The 21,742-nt window shown below is 36.0% G+C and overlaps 1 protein-coding gene across 5 annotated transcripts in view; it reads right to left on the reverse strand.

Moving 5' to 3' along the window:
* The window catches only part of drp2 (dystrophin related protein 2), a 178,700-nt gene that overhangs the window by 93,457 nt on the left and 63,501 nt on the right, over positions 1-21,742 (reverse strand). The gene's annotated exons all lie outside the window — the stretch shown is intronic.

Below are 21,742 nucleotides of genomic sequence, written 5' to 3' on the forward strand. Positions count from 1 at the left end.
GAAAATGCCATGTACACAATCCAGCAGGCTGCAACTGGCTGCCCGCCTGTCTAAGTGACACTCAACACATGGCAGCTGGCCACTGTCCGCCTCTCTGGCCTACCCAGAGTCCTCCTGTTGTGCTGGGTATTCCCTACATCTCAAATAAACTCCAAATGACCTCTGTGTATTCATTACTTTCAGTGCCTGGTTGTTGATTAGGGTAAGTGTCTGGCTGGACCAAAGGCTGCACAGACAAGCATAGAACTCTATTGTGACTTCTTTCTCAGCTGTTTACCTCCACAGACATTAACTGACTGTTTTTGTAATTTCTGAGCGTTTTTAAGAAACTTGTGTGTATTTGTCAGTTTAAGCATAATAAGACTTGAAAGAGAACTTAGTGTGGTACTCACAGCCGCTTTTTGTGCGTGCTACGGATGTGTGAACTTGATATCAGCATGATAGACATGATAATCAAAACCAAACAGATGTTTTTTGGCAGAGTATCTAAGGTATGAGCTGTAAAGACACAGTCCTATTCTGGATAAGAGGGCGAGGAGCAGCAGCTCATTTGCATTTAAAGAGACATTCAGGGAAAAAAAGTGTTTCTGCTTCCACTCAAAACAAACATTTTCAAAATATATATTACATGATCTATGGGGTATTCTGAGCTGAAACTTTACAGACACATTCTGGAGACACCTGAGATTTATATTACGTATTGTAAAAAGGGCCATAATTGGTCTCCTTTAACAATCTTATCCATCCCACGGATTTCTGTGATTAGTTTAGGACAGTTTAACGTTGAAAAAATTATTTGTGCAAGAAATGCAACATTCTTTTTACCTATTTTTAGCATTTACTAGCATTGTATGCTCACAGTAATGTTAAAAATTATGGCTTTTAAATATACCCTACTAATATGCATATTTAAGAAAATGCATTTAGCACACGTATCAGTATTGGTATTGATATTGATATTGCTGTTATTTACCTTATTTGATGAAACATGCCATTAAACAAATATTATTTATAATATAATTTTTTATGTCAATTCTACATTAATTTGGTGATGTAATGTGTAAATATATTTATGATTGCACATTTGTAATGTTCATGGTTCAGGATTAGTCATGGAAAACTGTGAAATGTTTTTTTTTTATTAATTCACAGCCTTACTATAACATTGAAATAATAGCATATTCAGAAGTTTGTTTGTTTTTTACTTCAGAAATAACTTGACAAATATTTTTTGCAACATTATAAATTGCAACAACTCGTCATTCTCTCTTTATCCCATACTTTTAGCTTTTTTCCCTCAGAATTAACAAACTCACTAGTTTTGTCAAATCGAGTTATAAAGTCAGAATTAGGAGAAATAAACTTGCATTTGTGAGAAAAGTAAGTCAGAATTGTGAGATAAAATAAAAATGTTATGTAAAAATGTTAATAGTAGTAAGTTTAAATAATATTTCATGCTGTAACTGTAGGGCTAAAACAATACGTCCCCTATGAACAGCATATGTGAATATTATGTAGACCTATTGTTTAAATCAAATTTATGCTTTAAAAGTAAAATAATCATAGCAGTTTTCATCCAAAGTATGTCCCTTTAAACATCTGTGTTTAGCTTCAAATGACGTCTATGACTACAGTATTCTATAAAAATTATTTGCATTCTGATTTTGACATCAAAAGGCACAAAAATATTTTTTTTTCTCTTATTCCATGGATTTTTCCCGTTTACCTCCACTTGTTACCAGTGTTTTTCTGCAACCACTATGCACGCAGAGCTGCAAGTGACATCACTGTGACGTCTACTCAAAATTGGTCTATTGGGTGGGTTTTGTTGTGAAAGTCTGGCAACCCTGGTATTGGCTGCTGAAAACTGATCAAATAAATGCAGCCTTGGTGAGCAAAAGAGACTTAACTATGTACTTGCATCAAAAAATAAGTACAATGTACTTATTGTTGTCATATTGTATTGCAAAACACGGGTAAGGTTAGGGACAAGTTTGGTGGGTTTAAGGTGTAAGGGATGGGTCAACAGTGTAATTCTAAATGTAATTACATGAATTAATTCAAATGTAATTACATATAGGTATTTTTAAAAAGTTAAGTATGATGTAAAAACATATACGTACACAATAAGTGCATTGTACCAAATGATTCATTTAAATGTAAGCACATAGTACTTAAGGCCACCTAATATAAAGTGGGACCAAAAAAATTACCTCAGCTTTTAAACAGTAGTGTATATACACTGCTAATTTTAAATGAATGTGGACAATGACTGGCTAATTGCATCACGATAAACAGCCAAGCTTGAGCTTTTGAAATCCACATAAGCCAAGTAGGCGAAATCAGACAACGAAAGCAGAATACAGGTTGCGGTACAACTTTGGTTCCGTTTAACGGAGCACAAAAACAGTTTGCCCTACCCCAGACAAGCTATTATCCCCTCAATGACAAACAGTAATTTTCAGTACAAAAACATGCCACATGCACACTTATTTATGGAGGCAGTGCCCTTGTTTTCCACCCTGAAGAGCAGCGTTGGAAATTAGACCTCCATTAGCATTAGCAGTCATTATCCCTGGCTATGGTTGGCTCAGCGAGATGACAGGCCATTATTCCAGCACTTGCGTAGTGCCACTCTCGTCCCCGTGCATCAGATGAACAATTGATAAGCAAATGTTTTATTCATACGTGTGTACGAGTAGACTTAAGTGCCGAAGGTCTAGCAGTCAAACCCCGGTAGACTACTTATTCTCGCCACAAACTGATTGGAACCTGCATCCGTGCCCAACACGGGAGAAGGTGCAGGCTCTGGTCAGAAGGGAGCGGCGGACTTTACAGCAAACACAATCTTCTGAGTCACATCTAACAGTCTCCAAGCTGGATAGCCTCTCCAGTAAAGCACCTCTCACACGCCTGACTCTCTCCGAGAAGCCTTGGGGAAAATGCTCAGAAAACCAAAGTAGCAACCTAATGTAACGCAGACATCAAGCATGTTTTCTCCATTTGAGCTGTGCTTCAATGTGATTGGAAGGTTAGGCTTGTTTGCTCGTGAGAGTGCAGTGAGAATAAATTTGAATACAAAAATATAAGGTTAGTGTGCTGCAGAGCTCTTGCAGTTTAGTGGCATGACAAAACGCACTTGACAGCAGACAGCCAGTTATCTTTGAGAGGTATTGAAACAATCCAACTTTGCACTTTGTAATATATCCAACAAAAAAGGGAAGGGTAATTAACATGGGCAGGCATTTGAGAAGCATATTAAAGAAACAAAACAGAGCCAACAGACTGAAGCTAATGTGTTATGAAGGCGTGAAAATTTGTGACTGACTAAAAAGAAATCGACACAATCCGGTCAGTGATCACGCCACCAAAATTTTTAATCAGACTCAAGAGCAAGTAACCATCGTGCAAACACTTATATTGAAATGGTATCAGAATACCGTATTAAAAATAGAATAATTGCCGATTATTACAGTCTGATTCAAAAAATCCTTGCTATTTGTGTCATAGCTATAAACAAGATGGAGGGTGTGAAGAAATAATCAGTGTCTTTAACATTATATAGGATGAAAAGAATGCTGGATGGATGGAAAAATAACACCAGCTGTTTTGACATATTTTTACATGTGTCAGAATAGAAAACACGCCAATTACAGACTATGGAGCCATGTCTCTGACAGGAGTGCTGACAGCTTCCTGTTGCTATGCTAATATTCTTTGCATGCACAGAACTTTTGTTTGGAGGACGTGCACATATAATATCGAAGAGTTTATGTTACACGTAAACATTGCAGTCAGACTGGATTTATTCAGATATTTTTGCATTACATCTGTGTATGTAAACATATCTGTTTACCTGACAGATACTGCTGGCTTGACTATTTGATGTCCTTTCCATTTGATATATATATATATATATAGCAAAACAGCAATAAAACATATATGATATATTCCAAATTAAAATTACAAAATTAAAAAAACAATCTTCAGTCTCGAATGGGTAACATTACAATTTAAAAGCTTAAGTACGATGTAAAAAAAATAATAATACTTTTAATAATTCAGGATGCATTAAGCTGATCAAAAGTGAATGTAAAGGCATTTATGTTATGTTCAAATGAATGCTTTTCTTTTGAACTTATTCATCAAATAATCCTAAAAAATGTATTACAGTTTCCACAAAAATATGAAGCAGTTTTTTAACGGTTGAACTACATGCTTTACCTGTTCATCATTGATAATTAGAAATGTTTCTTGAATTTTTCTGTACATCTGAGTCATAAATTACATATACATTGCATTACTCTACCCAATACCTTAACATAACTACTACAGCTACACTGTAAAAGATGTTTTTAATTTTAAAAAAAGTAAGTGTTCATGCTGCCTTAAAATTTTAAGTTTAGTCAACATGAAATGTTAATGTACTACATAAAAACATGGATATTTGAGTTGAGTAAACTTAAAATTTGAAGGCAGCAGAAACACTTACTTTAAATTGAAACAATTTTTTAAAGTTGTTTTTTTACAGTGTACCGTACTATTAATAAGCAGCAGATATGTTTTAGAGTTTGATGCCAAATTGTTACCAAATTCATAATTATAAATTCTGAATAAATCTAAGACAAATACAGATTGTATGCAAAAAAATGTGTATGCATGGTTAGCAAATGAGGCCCATTATGTCAATGTTCACAAGGAAACTGTGTTTCTATGATATTGAGAGCACATTCTCAAAATGAATTGACATTCAGTACTACAGACGAGTTATTTGACAATGGATCCCGGAATAAAACTGCCATGAATACAAAGTCCTCAGATTCCCAAACTGTCTTCAGATCAGTTCCACATCTGCCTAATGAACAGTGGCTGTCTGTCAGCCTGCATAGAGCTGAGCTCTACAGGCTTTTAATAAGGTTAAGGAGGGGTGGTAACATATGTAGGATTCTGATGAGATTAGTCTGTGCTGTGTAAAACAGATGACAGCGCAAACATTGCAGCTCATATCAAAAGAAACTAGGTCTCTGCTTTGTGTAAGACCGCCTGAGAGCAAAACTAACCACTGCAGAAAGGGGCAATTAGAGAGAACTCATTTAAGACTTCAATCAAGTCCATGTAGTTCTTTGTCCACTCTGGCTGTAAACTCGCATTGGAAAATTGAGAACGGTTTACTGAGCGGTAAAGATATTGAGTGCGAGTGGAGGTAAGTGTGATTAATCTGCTGAATTACACATACGCTGTTACACGAATTGGCAGATTGGTTCCCCTGTGACACTCTAACATCTTCTGTCATGTGTTTAATGAATTCGTAAAAGGTTATATGGGGCTGACTCAGACTTCGAGCTAGAAATAAGAACTCAGAAAAGGCAAATTCAGTTTATATTAAAGTTATTTACATACACAATCGCTCAGTCGCTGGAAATGTTCCCCTTCACAGCAGCTCTCATATATCTTGAATTTGCACATATTCAGACTTGAAGCTCAAAAACCAACGACTCATGTGTCACCAGGCTTGACATCAGTTATTTCAACTCGCCAAATTTCAGTGTACGGAAACACAATCATTCAAAAGGGACATCAGATGCAAAATTTGCTTTTACATGGTGTTTGCATATAAATGTGTCTTAGCAGTGTGTGGACACAACCATCCTACAATGATTAAAAAAAAACAAAAAAAAACATTCCCTAATTTTTTAAATCTCTAGAAACTTAAACAGTCCCAATTATCAAGCCATTTTGATTTTCTGAGCAGTATGATGTCATATTGCTCAAGCCCCACCCACAGCAGCTGATGATTGTCCCCTATTAGCATATTTCTGCCCTCAGCCAGTGATACACTGCAATTTTCACCACGCTTGAGCTGCAAAACGTCTTGTAAGCAATGCGGGTGTTTTGTTGTTGGATGTAAAAGTGAACATAAGAGTCTTAATTTTCTCCCAACATCAGAGACACTGAGGAACACAGTGGATTAGTTTTGTTTTTGATGGTAGTGTGCGCCACCAAATACACCTAAATTCATTTATGTCTGCGGAAATCATTCAAAGACTGCTTTCTAAATGAGGAACAACTCAAGGCATTTTTTGCTAAAACTCAAAGATTTATTTATGAATATTTGCAAATTGCCATTCATTTTCCATGGAAGAGAGGGGCAGAGTGAGCACAGCTCATTAGCATTTAAAGAGACATGCACCAAGAGGAATTTTAACCTAAGTATGTTACAGACATTTCATAAAGACCCTAAAAGATCATACCAACTTCCGGAAAATGGCAATCCGATGTTCCATTTAAAAAAAAAATTGATGAGAACATGAGCCATAGACTTTACTTGTCCACTTTTTTCACTATTATTACACATTTCTTTCAGAATATCTTTACACTACAACATAATACATATCCAGACATTGCTGGAAGCATTGCAGTAATGAGCATTTCAGCAGAATATATATTAAAATATAAATAATGTTTATTTCTATGTAGAAATGACTCTTTGTGCAAGATATTACTCTTTATGCATTATTTATTACTAAATTACTCTTCTTGCGTTATTGTATTCATTACTGTATTTTTATATTACCAAATGTACTTATTATATATTATATGTAACCCTGGACCACAAAACCAGTCATAAGTAGCACGGGTATATTTGTAGCAACAGCCAACAACACAATCTTTGGGTCAAAATTATCGATTTTTCTTTTAGGCCAAAAATCATTATGATATTTAGTAAAAATCATGTTCCATGAAAATATTCTGTAAATTTCCTACTGTAAATATATCAAAACTTAATTTTTGATTAGTAATATGCATTGCTAAGACCTTCATTTGAACTTTAAAGGTGATTTTCTCAATATTGCGACTTTTTTCCACCCTCAGATTGCAGATTTTCAAATAGCTGTATCTCAGACAAATATTATCCTATCCTAACAAACATCAGTGGAATGTATACATCTCATATTATATTATATAATTCACACATTTTACATATATTTTAAATCATTACTACCATGGTGCTTTAATAGTTACAGGAGAATAACTCAGTGAGATTTGAAAGCATCTGCAGACATGAAGATTTTTGTGAATAATAATAGCAATAATTAAACCAAAAATGAAAATTCTGTCATTTACCCTCCCTCATCTTTCCAAACCCATGTGACTTTCTTTGTTCTGTGTAAGTATTTTTTTGAATATTAAAATATTGCCACTGAGGCTGGCAAGCTTTCGAAACTGAAAATCCCTTTTTTGTGGAAGAAAGTCACTGTGTGGTTTTAGAACAACGAGTGTGTGTAAATTACATACTTTTTCATTTTTTGATGTTTCTGTTAGGGAAAAAACCCACTTTTTAAATCTTGGCAAAGCCTATCTTGTCAAACAGTGTGCTAACAGAAAAATATGAATCAGGTTGACGCCTTGCTCAAGAAAAATATTACCAACAGCATTAAGATCTGAAAAGTGCCACTCCATTTCAATTTTGTCGATTTCACTTCTACATCTCATCAATTTGCACAAATGCACCATGTGATATTTTGACGGTTAGCAGGCACCAAAGTTACCTTTAAACTATGATCATAAAAGAGCACATCTGACAGCTCTCGTCTTGTTTCTAGGCGACAACGAAGCGGCTTCACACAGATTGTGTTTGTATGAACATCCTCTCATATCAGCCCACGTTTCTCTCTGCTAATTTCATCTAAGCAAATATGCGTGCGCTGTTTAAACCTAATTAACAAAGATTCATACATGGACACTAAACGCACTCCTCCTCTGCCTCTGTGCATGGCAAAATCTGATTAATACAGCACTTCAGAGCTATTCTTAAGGACCACTGATCTGTAAAGCAAAAACTCTCGGTCCAGCAAATCACTAATTTAGCAAGCCTTAATTATGACAGCAGCTAATCAAGGCTCTATTGTACAACGTTAGTGGTAATGCTAAAAGATTTGTTTACAGTGATGGGTGAAGTTTGGTGTGTGACACAGCAACAACGTTATGACCTAGCAATCCACGTCCACTTGTATAGATACAATTGACGGATGTACATGCTCACACAGACTCCAAAGTCACAGCTGCCATCGAGAATAATAAGAAGAGCTGAGGCAGATCGGACTACGGCTCATTTGAAATCTGGGAATCTCATTAAAAGTGAGAGAAAAGGCTTTTGACAGCCTTCTGTGTGACATCTCACCCTCTCCTGCTCGTCCACGTGGGCTGCCCTGTCAGCCGTGTCACTTCCTGTTTGCAGAATTAGTCACTGAAATTCTATGAGACGGGAGTCAGGTTGACAGCTTGTTGTTAAATAAAAAGCCGGCCATAAATTATTAAATCCCCCAGATTTTTGCATAGTCCACCCACCCAAGCTGCAGTCGTAATGGAGGTTCTAGCCAAGCTGAAATGCTTCCTAAATTATTTTGACTCAGCAGGAAGAGGAAAATCAATGGTGATCAGATATGACAAGATCCATTTGTGTCCTCGTGGACTCAAACGGCATTACAAAGACTAAAAATGAAAGCGTTTTAGATTCAGAACGTAATGAAGATCAATAAAACGCATCATCTGCCTTTGTTTAACATCGATATGAGCCGTTTTCCAATGACTCCTCATTCAATTTGCAAGCAAAGGCAAATCAGCCAAAAATCTGATTAAGATATTTACATAAATCTGAGACAAACAGAGCAGCGGGCAGAACTGCAGACAGACAGCGATAAAAAAGTGAGACAGAAACATCTCACGAAAAAGCACTGGAAAGTGCCAATCACTTGAGTCACATAGCATGGAAATAGAGAGGCACGAAGCGGACGAGGCCTCGTCTGGACTCAGTGGGGGGTTGATGTATCACACCAGTTCGGTTGCCATTCTCCAAACTGAACAATCACTTAACAGCAGCCGAGTTCAGGTCCTCAGCCTCATTTTGCTTAAGAGGGCACAGAATAAAACAGGTCCGAAGCTTGTATTTCACAGCCGTAATTGGCCTGTGCCAAGAACACAGCGCCCTCGCACAGGAGGGGGTCTGGTCTCACTGTCTGCTCTGAAAGAACAACTCATTTCGGAATTATTGCTGCCTTTTCAAAGTAAAATAAAACATAAAGAAGTAAATGCTGCAACACATGCTTATATTTGAGCAAATGTCTCTTTAGAAGCTAAGTCCGTGTCTATTCCCCAAGCATAATTAAGATAGCGCTAATGAGCAAGAGGTTTTTCTCAGAACCATGGAAATGTTTTCTTCGCATTTAAAATGAGCTATGAATTCTGGGCTCAAGGAGCCGAAAGATTAGGTACTCAGCTTCAGAGGTCAAAAGAGGTCACATTTAAACTGCAACCGATGCAAAGGGCTTCCATCGTGTCAGCCTTTCGCATCTGTTGCTGCTTTGATTCTATGTAATATATGTATATATTCCCTGCCAACGCCAACATGGTTTCAAAAAAGGTCAATTTCATTATACATTCGGCCGGGTTATTCTTTTTTTAACACTTAAAGACTTGATATGCTACATCAAAGAGGATGTACATGAATATGTGATTTAAATAAAAAGGAAGTGGTTTTATAAATATAGGAATTTGTTGTAACTAAAGCCTGGTTTAGCACTCCAAAAAATCAAGTTTGAGAGATTAGCTCTCGTGAGAAATAATTAACATTGTAATTTAAAATGGTATTGCAAACACAATTAAAAGGCAATACATTTCACTACACTACTGTTTAAAACTCTGGGGTTGTTAATATTTTATAATAAAAAAGTCTCTTATACTCGCCAAGGCTGTATTTATTTGTATTTATCAAAGGCAAAACAGTAATATTGTGAAATATCACAATTTCATTGAACTGTTTTCTGTTTTAAGATATTTTCAAATGTAATTTATCATGATGGCAAATCTGTATTTTCAGCAGCCATTACTCCACATGATCATTCATAAAACACTGTAAGATGCTGATTTGGTTCCTTTTATCAATGTTTAAAACAGTGTGTGTGTGTGTAAATAAATAAATTAATTAGCAAAAACACACTGCTGTTCAAGTTTGGAATCAGTAAGATTTTTAATGTTTTTTTGCTCTTTACTGTCTTTACTGCAGTCGTTACTGCTCATCAAGGCTGTGTTTTTTCTGATTAAAAAAAACAAAACAATTTTTTTTTGTGAAATATTATTGCAATTTAAAATAGTGGTTTTCTATTTTAATATACTTTAAAATATATCATATATATATATATATATATATATATATACTCTGTATTTATATGTATTATATATATATATATACATATACACTGTATTTATATATTTATATATATATATATATATATATATATATATGTATATATATTGTATCCTGTGATACTTTTTTCAGGATTCTATGATGAATAAAACATGAATTTTGAAAAAAACAGCATTTATTTTAAATAGAAATCGTTTGTAACAATATACTCTATCGTTCAAAGTTTGGGGTCAGTAAATGTTTGTGTTCTTTCTTTCTTTGAACGAAATTTATACTTTTATTCAGCAAAGATGTGTTAAACTGATTTAAAAAAAAAAAGATAGTAAATACTTGCATTGTTAGAAAAGATGTATATTTTAAATAAACACTGTTCTTTATTGTTTTTGTTTTATTTATAAAAGAATCCTGAAAAAAGTATCACAGGTTCCAAAAAAAAAAAAAAAAAAGAAATATTAAGCAGCACAACTGTTTCCAACACTAATAATAAATCAGCATATTAGAATGATTTCTGAAGGATTATGTGACACTGAAGACTGGAGTAATGGCTAATGAAATTCAGCTTTGCATCACAGGAATAAATTACATTTTAAAATATATTAAAATCGAACACCATTATTTTAAACTGTAATAATATTTCACAATATTATTTTTTTTTCTGTATTTTAGTCTTTACTGCTCATCAAGGCTGCTTTTTTTCTGATAAAAAACAGTAATATTGTGAAATATTATTGCAATTTAAAATAGTGGTTTTCTATTTTAATATACTTTAAAATAGAATTTATTCCTGTGATGCAAAACTGAATTTTTAGCATCATCAATCCAGTCTTCAGTGTCACATGATCCTACAGAAATCATCAGAATATGCTGATTTTATTATCAGTTTTGGAAACAGTTGTGCTTCCTAATATATATATATATATATGGATGGATGGATGGATGGATGGATGGATGGATGGATGGATAGATAGATAGATAGATAGATAGATAGATAGATAGATAGATAGATAGATAGATAGATAGATAGATTTTTTAAATAAATGCTGTTCTTTTTAATGTTTTATTCATCAAAGAATCCTGAAAAAAAGTATCACAGGTTCCAAAAAAGCAAAAAAAGACATATTAGGCAGTACAACTGGATAATAAATCGGCATATTAGAATGATTTCTGAAGGATCATGTGACACTTAAGACTGGAGTAATGGATAATTAAATTCTTTTTTGTAACAATCCGAAAGTCTTTAATGTCACTTTTGCTCAATTTAATGGATCCCTGTTGAATAAAAGTATAATTAAAAAAATCATACTGATCCCTAACTTTTTAACAGTAATGGATTTTCATAAATAGGCATGTTGGGGCCATAAAATAAAGCATAATGGGTCTAATGAGGCCTGTGAGGCACCTGTTGAATAAGGAGTAAATTAAATGAACACATAACACAACATAATAAAACATACTTGATTATTAACTAGCTTAAATAGCACAAAGTATCCATATACTGTTCCCGGCAACAGCTATGAGTCCAGAGAAGGTGGGTGCTGATGTGGGCCGTGTAAACTTATTCTAAGGAATGGTGGCCTTTTGGATACACAGCGTGGGCAGAAATAAATGAGAGAGTGCGGCTCGCATGACATTTTAGCACAGCGAGTCAATCCACATCCCTTACTGTGAGGATCTAATAAAAAAAAATAAAACTTTTATTACTTTGCATGCCTGTCAAATGAACAAGAGCATCATTTCAGAAAGAGATTGAAGGCTGTGTTATTTTTCATGGTGGATTGCAATGACATCGGAGACTCATGATAAGGTAATGATATTTCGCATCGCAAAATGGCATTGTAAGACAGCTCTTTCACAAGTTAATTAAATGAGAAAGACTGCCTATGAGAGGGGCCGCGGGAAGGGAATGAGAACAAATATGATGTTCTCGAGGGAAATGGTAGGCTAGATTTAAGAAAGATGCTGTTATCAACAAACGCAAGACATATGTAAACACGCTGTCTGTCAGCGTGGTTTGGATAGATGAAGCCTGTCATTCTTCTGTCAACACCTTCTTGCGAACAAACACATAACATATTGAACAATGAGTTTAAGCATGAAGTATAAAAAGTACAATTGCTCTCGTATCTACTGACACAAACAAGCTAAATGTAAACCAGGGTTTTATGAAACAAATCAATCAAAAGAGCAATACCAATGCAGATACACATACAGTCTAGTTCAAAAACTTTACATACACCTTGCAGAATCTGCAAAATGTTAATTATTTTATCAAAATAAAAGAGATCATACAAAACGCATGTTATTATTTAGTACTGACCTGAATAAGACATTTCACATGAAAGATTTTTACATACAGTCCACAAGAGAAAATAAAAGTTGATTTTATAAAAAATGACCCCTTTCAAAAGTTTACACACACTTGACAGCTGTGTTTTTTGTTTAGTGATAGTTGTTCATGAGTCCCTTGTTTGTCCTGAACAGTTAAACTACCTGCTGTTCTTCAGAAAAATCCTTGAGGTCCCACAAATTCTTTGATTTTCCAGCATTTTTGTGAACACTTTTCAACAATTACTGTATGATTTTGAGATCCATCTTTTCACACTAAGGACAACTGAGGGACTCATTTGCATCTATTACAGAAGGTTTAAGCACTCACTGATGCTCCAGATGGAAACATGATGCATTAAGAGCTGGGGGTGAAAACTTTTGAACAGAATGAAGATGTGTACATTTCTCTTATTTCGCCTAAATATCATAGATTTTTTTAATTTAGCACTGCCCTTCAAAAACTACAGAAGATACTTAGATGTTCCCCAGAAGACAAAATAAGTCAAATTTACCCTAATTTTCAAATTCAAAAAGTTTTTACCCCCTAATGCATTGCATTTCCTTCTGAAGTTTCTATTAATCTTATTCAGCAAGGATGGATTAAATTGATCAAAAGTAAAAGTAAACACATTTATAATGTTACAAAATATATACATTTTTAAATGAACTCAGTTCTTTTGAAACTTCCATTCATTAAAACCTGAACCCTAAAAAAATATATTCTAGCACTTACAGCTGTTCAATACTGACAATATTAGATTTTTCTTTCGCACCAAATCAGCGTATCATGTGACACCAAAGACTGCTGAAAACTCAGCTCTACCACTAGAATAAATTCTATTTTAAAATATACTCAAATAGAAAACAGTTATTTGAAATTGTAATAATATTTCACGCTACTTCTGTTTTACAAATAAATGCAGCCTTAGTGAGCATAAGAGATTTCAAAAACATTAAAAAGGCTTACAGTCTACAAACATTTAAACGGTAGTGTACAAATATTGCTAAATATAATATGAGCTTTACTTTAGGGAGCAATCTTTTGCTTTCGGCTAAACGGTGTCTGATAATCTGAGAAAAGTTGCTACTGCATATCAATGAATATCTGAAAGAAATGTTTAATCAAGGCTGCTGGAGTGTCATTCCAAACTGTTCCAGCTCAATTTAACCTTTGGTTATGAAATTCCTCACAATGTGCATGGGCTCAGAGCTAATTAGTATTATATCACATTTTCTGCAGCACTGTACATGCAACTTGTGCTGACTTCATCGCTATCCTTTGGGATTTCCATTCATCTGTGTCTCTCTTACAGCGGTCTGATTTAATGAGACTGACCAAATTTTGATACAGCCACAGTTGTGAATATCAAACGCCAAGTATACGCTCATTTCAAATTAATGCATCTTCTGGAAGAAAAAAAGAGAAAAGGCACAGAGCATTTCAAAATACTCTAAATTTGAGTTGACATCTTCCCTTCAGCACTTTTAACACTAGTTGTCTGAATTACAAATTGACAGATTTGTATGCTATGCTATGTGCGCTGGGTTTACATTACATATGGGATTAGATTTAAAACAAAACAGAACTTGGATATTAAAAAAACAACCAGTGGAAATTGGTCTCAAGGCTCAGGTTTTGCAGTTTGAGATGCTCGTGACATGAAAACAGGATGCAGAATTAAAAGGAAACTGAGCAAGAAAACTTTCGTGGCCTGAGGTGAAATACAAGGCGAGAACTGAGGGGTGGTAAACAAAGAGTTGAAAGATACCCACTCTTGCATTCTCATCCTCATTTCTTCCGTTGAAACAAGAAGAAAGGAGAGACAGAAACTGCCAGCTGTACCCTAAAAAAGTGACAGTGTGATATATTGTGACTGCGCCGGCGGAAATTTTAATTACCCGCTGTAACCTTTGTGTCACTAAGATATATCTAATCCAGTCTTGAACAAAGCCTCATTCGGCATTCTCTTGTTAGAGTAAATGAAAAAGACAAAGTTAATTTAAATATAGGATTTGAAGAGAGGGGAAAATGAGAATGAGAGAGATATAAGTGCAGAACAAACTTTGAAGTAGCAAAGCTTTCCCCGCCTGAGGGCGGCTTGCATGTTGCCCCTCCTGAGCAAGGGTTAGTGTGAGTGACTTTGAAGATCACAGTGATGCCAGAACAGTCTGTGTGAGCCTCGCCAGCTACGACAGAAGAGAAGAGCACTATCTCTTTCTCCTTCTGTCTTCTCCTTTCATTCTGTCCCTCTACCATCAGGCTCGCTCTCTGCATCGCTTGCAGGTCCCTCGCCCTCGACAGGGCGGGACTTCTTTTCATAACTTCATAACTTCTTTTCTTGCCTCACACAGAGTACAACACGGCCTGGCTGATACTTCAGCTGTAACTCTACAAAGGCAAACCCCTGGGACAGCCAAAATTCAGTTTAGAGCTTTACAGAAAAAGTCCATTCTGCTATTATTTAATCACCCTCATGCTGTTTCATCAAACCCATTTGATTTCTGTTTTGTACTTCTGAATTTTTTTTAAACATAAAAGATTAATTTAAGAGCATACAGATATTTTTTTATTTAATATAATGAAAAAGATTAAAGGAGAAGTCCACTTCCAGAACAACAATTCACAAATAATTTACTCACCCCCTTGTCATCCAAGATGTTCATGTCTTTCTGTCTTCAGGCGTGAAGAAATTATGGTTTCTGAGGAAAGCATTTCAGGATTTTTCTTCATATAATGGACTTCAGTTGTGCCCCCGATTTTGAACTTCCAAAATGTAGTTTAAACGCAGCTTCAAAGGGCTCTAAACAATCCCAGCCGAGGAAGAAGGGTCTTATCTAGCGAAACGATCTGCAATTTTTTTTCGGAAAATAAAAATGTGTATACTTTTTAAGCACAAAAGCTTGTGTAGCACAGGATCTGCGATGCGCGTTCACATATTATTGAACAACATCTAAAGGTCACACAGAACATAGGAGGAACTACAGATCCAGTGTTTACAAAGCGAACACGCAAAGACTAAGAAAGTGCAAGTAAGTCAAACGCCGTTTACAAACAAAAAGGTATAACGATGTCGGACAATTCTGCAGTTTTAGGAGAAAATAACATGGAGTTTTTCGACATACTCTACCTTTTTGAGCCGGAGTACATAGACGATGAACTTGTGGTGATTCGAAGACATGATCCGTAGTAGTAATGGGAAGTTCGGGTCATTTTAGCGACTCTGACCTTTGAGTCTCGTTCAGCAAAATGAACGAATCTTTTTTCGAGTCATTTCGTTCATTTTAGCAAAATCAGCATCACTTGACAGCCCCATAAGATGAACGAATGACTGAAAAAACCCGAAGACTCGAAACAGGTGAACTAATTCCAGTACAGAACCTAACAGGATGTTGCGCATGCCCGACTGAACGAATCACTCCCCCGAGATGACTCGTTCTTCCCGAGTCACATTAAAGATTCGTTCAAAATGACCCGTGGACGTGCATCCCAGAGCCTGTGCTACACGAGCTTTTATGCTTAAAAAGTACACACATTTTTATTTTTTGAAAAAAATGACTGATCGTTTCGCTAGATAAGACTCTTCTTCCTCAGCTGGGATCGTTTAGAGCCCTTTGAAGCTGCATTTAAAATACATTTTGGAAGTTCAAAATCTAGGGCACAATTGAAGTCCATTATATTAAGAAAAATCCTGGAATGCTTTCCTCAAAAACCGACTGAAGACAGAAAGACATGAACATCTTGGATGACAAGGGGGTGAGTAAATTATTTGAAAATTGTTGTTCTGGAAGTGAAGTTCTCCTTTAAGGAATGGGGCTGTCAAGCTCCAAAATGCCAAAAAAAATACATGCACAATAAAAGTATCAAATTGATAGATTCAACTCTTGCACTGTATTCCACGCCTACTGAATTTGTAAGAGGAACGTACCCAATTTAATGAAAAAACACTTTCTGTCATTAGTTAGTCTACCTCATGTCGTTCCAAACCCGTGAGACTTTTGTTCATCTTTGGATCACAAACTAGGATGTTTTTGATGAAATCCGAGAGCTTTGTGACCCTGTAATGAAACGACACATTTAAGGTCTATAAACGTAGTAAGGACATTGTTAAAATAGACCAAGTGACTTCAGTGGTTCAATCTTAATTTTATGAAGCTACGAGAATAGTTTTTGTGCGCAAAGAAAACAAAAACAGCTTTATTCGATCATTTCTTTTCTTCTGTGTCAGTCTTTGATGGGCATTTACAAGAGTACAACAGGACCTGATGTTCTGACTTTTTAATGAATAAAGTCGTTTTTTGTTTTCTTCACGCAAAAAATTATTCTTGTAGCTTCATAAAATTAGGACTGAATCACTGATGTCACATGGACTATTTTAATGATGTCCTTACTATTTTTCTGGGCCTTGAACATGGTAGTTGCGTTGCTGTTTATGCAGGGTCAGAAAGCTCTCATATTTTATCAAAAATATCTTAATTTGTGTTCTGATGTTGAATGAAGGTCTTACAGGTTTGGAACGACATGAGGGTGAATAAATAATGACAGAATTTTCATTTTTGGGTGAACTATCCCTTTAACTATCCCTTTTATTTGAGCAATCACAAGAGAAGAAAGGTAGCCATGACCAAATTATGAACTAACTTTTCTTTCGAGTTGAATCTTTTCAATGAATCGATCAGGACTGCATTTCTCTAAAGCACCAGAAGCCGAAGCAGATTGTAAGGATCCCTGGTGCCAATGGTTTCTGCTTTGGTTTTTTCTGCATTTGAGAAACACAGTCCTGAATGATTTGTTTACAAATGAAACTGATGAAGTTCAAGAGTTCAGTTCACTCATTCTCTGATCTGGTTGTTTACCTAAAGGGCTTTTTCACACTAAAATTACAATTCTGTCATCATTTACTCACCCTCATGTCACTCCGATGACTTCCAGTGTATTCACAAAAACACTAAGACATTTTCCCCGAAAAAATTTTCCACAGAAAAAATAAAGTCATACAGGTATGGAACAACATCAGTAAATTGGAAGTTTAAATTTAACAACTTCACATTTTAAGAACTTATATTTTGGTCTTTTTGTCACAGAGGCATTGTATGACTTCAAAAGACATGCAATACAAAGCAAACACTGTATAGACTACCTTTAGGTGCTTTGTGGTCCATTTTTGAAGCTTGAATGCTCCAGACACCATTCAGTATAATTACCTGAACATTTTCTGAGCTCAGAAAGTGCTGTGTATTGACTATGAGTATTCTTTAAAGGCTACATGACAGAAAAAACATAGTATTGGTAACAGTTTTGATAGCTAGTCACTAATCCTACTGCCTACATGTAAGCATCACAGAAGTAATAAATTCTCTACCTTTACTACAACTTGCAGGTCTAGCTCCTGCTTCAGCAGCATCAGCTCTTCAAAATTCATCTCATTCCGAGGTATTGTTCCTTTGCAAATGAGCTCTGCTTGCCCCGCCCCTCTCTTCTCTCTGCGGAGTGACGAGCCTGTTTACTTTAGCCGCATTTAGCACGTTTAGCCGCGAAACTTGCTAAGTAGCACGTTATTAGGAAAGGTGATTGCAGAGATTCATTAAAAAACCCTTATACTCACTTCTGCTGTAAGTGAAGCGAGATCACAAATGATTTGCGTGAACATAGATGCATTTATGTAGATCGGGAGGCACATTCCTTTCACAAACAAATGTAATCCACGGCATCTTCAGCGGCTCAGATGTTGGGAGTAAATGACGACCACTTCTATCCACTATCCACTAGTCTAACTTACATCCCTGCTCCAGCATCGAAACAATGGAGGTCGGACTGTTACAGCTGATGTAAAGCAGGTCTGAGGTAAGATGCTCATGTCAACCAACTATCATGGGAGCAGCCTCTGTTGTTGTGACGCCACACCGACAGGCATCTGAGAATGACTCGGTTTGAAAAAGGGGATATTATTTTTATAAATTATTTAAAAAACACTGCATAGATTTTTATCATTATAGGGCAGATGTGTACATACACTGCCAACACACATTCATGTTCAAACAACTTTGCATCCGATGACCTCTTTAAAAAAATGAACGAGGGAGAGATGGTGTCTCGGGTCGCTAAAGACCAAAAGTATGCATTTACGGGTTAATGATGTCCTTACTACCTTTCTAGGCCTTGATTAAAGACAGAATTTTTATTTTTGGTTGACATTTTCTGAAGAAATATTTCAAATCTTTATCTATACAGTACATTTATAAACTGATGTGCTAGCTTTCTCCTTCACAACTAAAAAATTCACTATTTCTTGATACACAAATTCTAATAATTCATAGACATTACTATTCAGGATAGAGTGCAAATTAAGCAGTGCTTATTCTTTGCTTCCTTTTTATTAGACCACAAGGGTATCACAGTTACTACAGGATGTGTTCCAGCTGATTGCAGAAGCTGCATTTGATAAAAAAGCAGAAGAGCTCACATACATTCATGTTTGCCAAGGGATTCCACATCTCCCAGCTCCAATCCCCTAGCGAGCCTCCTAGAGCTTTATGATTCAATACACCGATCGCACTCAGTATCCCTAAAAAAAAACAGTGTGGTAGAACTGGTTTCTCAAGGGTAAACACATTCTTTTCTCTATCATTGGGCCTGAGGCGGACCTGTCTAAAAGAACACGGTATACATGAACAGCTCTATCTTGAATAAGTCCTTAGTGGTAGTGTCCAGAAGTGGGCTTGCTTTGAGCAGCGGTGCCGGATGCTACACTTCCGCTCCCCAGTGTTTGTGGGTCTCAGGTGGGCACAGTTGACAGTGACCGGTCACGGCATCCTGCCTGGCACCATTACGGGAAGCCATCACACAGCAGCATGATGGGAATTATTTATGGCCCAGAGGACGATGGCAAAAACTGGAGCTAGCCTTCTGGGTGCGGTGTGACAGCCTGCTAAATCACCATCCTACTGCAGTATCTAACGCTAGCTCGGAAACTCTAGCGTAGAGTGAATTACCAGCCCCAAGAGAAAACAACATGATGAATTCATTCATTAGGGTGCTTTATTTCTGATAAAACCCTTGAGGCCATGCATAGACCCCTCGCAAATAACAGGCAGCGGCCCACATTTCAGTCGAGCCTGTCAATGGGAAAAGATCGCTGGGTTAAAAAAATCACCATGTGACTGTATTAACTTGTTTGTTCAATTTCCAGAAACCACATAAGTTCTTCAACCACCCAGCAGTGCGAACAGGTAGAGCTCGGCGTAATTTATATGCCGGCATTCATGTGTGGGACATTATCCTTCATGGGGGGCACTAAATTTTGAAGCCTTCCGTCTGCTGACAGAATGAAGTGGAAATAGTGAGGATATTTACCTAACATTACCACACTTTTCACTGATGTGGTACCAGTCACACACATTATAACATCTCAAAAAAAAGCCACACAAAGTGGGTGAGCTTTTATTTGTGTTGATAATGTGCATAAGGTATGTGACACTAAAGAGGCCCCTCTCTACTAGAGTAGTACTCGTGAATGATTTATCTCTCCTTTAGCATGGGCTATTTACTGCTTCTCTCAGATTCCAGCTAGCAGCTATGCGACTAGTAATTAATTCCGGTTTCTGCAAACATCCTGGTGCTTTGATAAATTAGCGTGACTAAGTTTTGCGGGGTCATTTAATACGTCAGCTATCCCGACTGTATTTCTCAACTCGTAGATACGTGACGGTTCTTAAAACACTCAACCTCACTCAAGAGTATCCTCTGAATATTCAGCTGTTCCAGAAACAAATCAGCAAAAAATAATTAAGGGGTTCAATCAAGCGAATAATTACACTGATTGATTCATATGAGAGCACACTGGCACTTCAGAGTCGCGAAAGAAATACAAGGATGCTTAGGAACAAGTTAATGAAAAGACAAGGTGCTCAGCCAATGAGGAAGAAAAAAAAAAGATTGCCTCACATGGAAAGGCCACGTTTAATAGCTCCTAACCCCTGGCGGGGATCTGAGCTAAGCCAAAATAAGGCTTGGTCTGCACCCAGCCTCAGCATTTTGTGGAGAGGATTAATTCTATCGTAATTAAGGGTTTGGTTGTGGCTTCTCTTGAAGCAGCAGTGGCTGTGCTTTCTTTTCCTGAGTGGGATGAATTAGCCTGAGGCTCAGATGTTTAGTCTGAGACTCTACAACCCTTAGCTGTGACCTACCGCTGAAAAGCCCAGTGTGATACAAAGATCTCTTTAAAAAGACTTTCAAAACATATGTAAGAACAGTTTCCACTTTACTATTATATGGTCCTTTAATACAGTTATTGTAGTATTTACTTAGCATTTATAGCTTTCAGACTGACCTGAAATAGGGCAGATGGCAGTTGTTTTAACGAATAAATAAATAGATGAATATAATTATAATTAAGCAAATATATGAGCAAAATAATCTGTTGCAGTTTTAAATTAACCTGAAGGGATTACTTTTGCAATAGGAAAGGACAACTGCAAAATATACAGTAAATAAAATAACAATAAGCCATTATTTAAAAAATAAATAAATAAATAAATTATGCCAGATTACCATGAATTAGCAATCAGAACTATGTATTGCAGTGTTCTGTATCTAAATCTAGGCCATCACACAAACCAGAACAAAGTATTGGAGACTTCTCACAATTATTTTAAGATGGTAACTTAAAATATTTTGTATGTGTGTGTGTGTATTTATTATATATTCATATTGTGCACTGTAGAAAATATTTTTAGAAACATCAGAAATATATTTAGAAATATAGAATTTTCCGCCACTAAAATAAAATATTTAAAAAAAAAAGGGTTATTGCAACTTTTTATCTCACAATTCTGACTTTTTTCTCAGAATTGTGAGATATAAATTTGCAGTAGCTTGTTATAAAGTCAGAATTGCATGATATAAACTCGCAATTGCAAGAAAAAAAGTTTGAACTCGCAATTCCGAATTTGTATCTCACAATTCTGATGTTTTCTTGCAATTCTGACTTTTTATCTCAGAAGAAGAAAGTCAGGTTTTAAGGAGGAAAAAAAGACTGATATGTTTATATCACAAAATTCAGACTTAACTCCCAGTTGCATTTTATAAAGTCAGAATTGCGAGTTACTTAATTAAACTCGCAATTCTATGAAAAAAGTCACAATTGCGAGTTTATGTCTTACAATTCTGATTTTATAACTAGCATATGCAAGTTTATCTCATGCAGTTCTGAG

This window comes from Labeo rohita, chromosome 14, assembly GCF_022985175.1.
Source record: "Labeo rohita strain BAU-BD-2019 chromosome 14, IGBB_LRoh.1.0, whole genome shotgun sequence".
Classification (NCBI taxonomy): Eukaryota; Metazoa; Chordata; class Actinopteri; order Cypriniformes; family Cyprinidae; genus Labeo; species Labeo rohita.